Here is a 1,479-nt window from a genome sequence, read left to right on the forward strand (position 1 = left end):
AATAAAGAGCACTTAACCCATTATTTAAATGTTTTTAAAAATGTTTTTTAAATATTTTTTTAATATTTTTAAAAATATTTTTTCAAACATTGTGTGCTGATTGGGTTGTAGAAAGCCCCATAAACTTACTTACAAATTGACCAATCACAGTCGATTATTCTTCTCATATTCGACTGTAACTGGTCAATTTCTTACGATTTACGACCAAAGAGTTTATATACATAGAGTAAAAGAGACATACACTGAAATATAATAATACTGAGACTGCATTCCTTTTGGCGCTTACAGCGCTTATAAGCATCATTTGTCTTTGTTCAATATCTGATAAACAACAAGGATGAAATGATTTTGTGAGCGCTGTAAGCAGCTGTAAGCGCCAAACGGAACGCAGCCTGGAACGCGCACGGCCCATGCTTTGAGTATATAGACATGGAGGGGGAATGTTGGCTCGAAAACTGTGTCCAAGATGTGTGCGAGAGAGAAAGGTAGACGAGTAATGTTTGTCCTCTCTGCGCATGCGTCGATCATTTAACAGACAGAGAGGACGAAGTATCACGTGGTATCGCTCGTATACCTTTCTCTCTCGCACTCCTTGCCACTCTTGGACTCGCTTGCGGCCTGCAAAGAACAAAAGCATTTCACCTCCAGGTATCTATATACTCAAAGACATTTACTCGACTCAGGGGAATAATGCAAGAGTACACTTTTTTGTTTTGGCACGCATTGTCGCCGGTGTGGTCAGTTCAGACATTATGCAAATTAAAAAAATTGGCGATGGTAAAAACTTGATAGAAGTGCGTACGGCAGCGGCCGCTAATAGCATTGTCAATAATTCATACTGGGGAAAAAATAATTTAAAAGCCTTTATCCCTTCGTTTCGCGTTCTACGGATTGGGATCATAAAAGACATCGACCAGTCTATTGACATTGACTGCATTGAGAAGAATCTAAATGGCGAATTCGGTAGACTTGCACTGATTCTGTGCAAGTGCTATCCAGTGCTGCCCTGATATGGTGCTAGTGCAGCACGGTCTCCGGGTAAATGCGATCGACCACTTTGACTATATAATCATGGACCGCTGACGCCAACTTCACGTTGGTAGCCAAGATCTGTAGCGACACCGTGTGGCAAAGTGGTAGTTGGGAGAAATAAAGGTAGCAGCCTCTGCAGCAGTATCTGGCACTTGGCAATAGAATTCCTTTAAAATTAATTTTTATTTTTATCATTTTTCTTAAAAATAATACTGTTGTTTTGTGGAAGGTTGCGAGTCGAAGAAATACTGCAAAAAAGGTGAAATACATGACTCCAACCTGCAGTTTTACGGGTAAGTAAAAATTATACTTTATAACTTACATATTGTACTTAAATTGTATAAATACACAATACATTATAGTTATAATAAAGCTTTCCATGAAAATAGATTCAAAAATAATAAGATATGTACATATACTTATTCAAAGTATAGAATCATTTATACT

The sequence above is a fragment of the Wasmannia auropunctata genome, unplaced genomic scaffold (genome assembly GCF_000956235.1).
Source record: "Wasmannia auropunctata unplaced genomic scaffold, wasmannia.A_1.0 LD336095.1, whole genome shotgun sequence".
Classification (NCBI taxonomy): domain Eukaryota; kingdom Metazoa; phylum Arthropoda; class Insecta; order Hymenoptera; family Formicidae; genus Wasmannia; species Wasmannia auropunctata.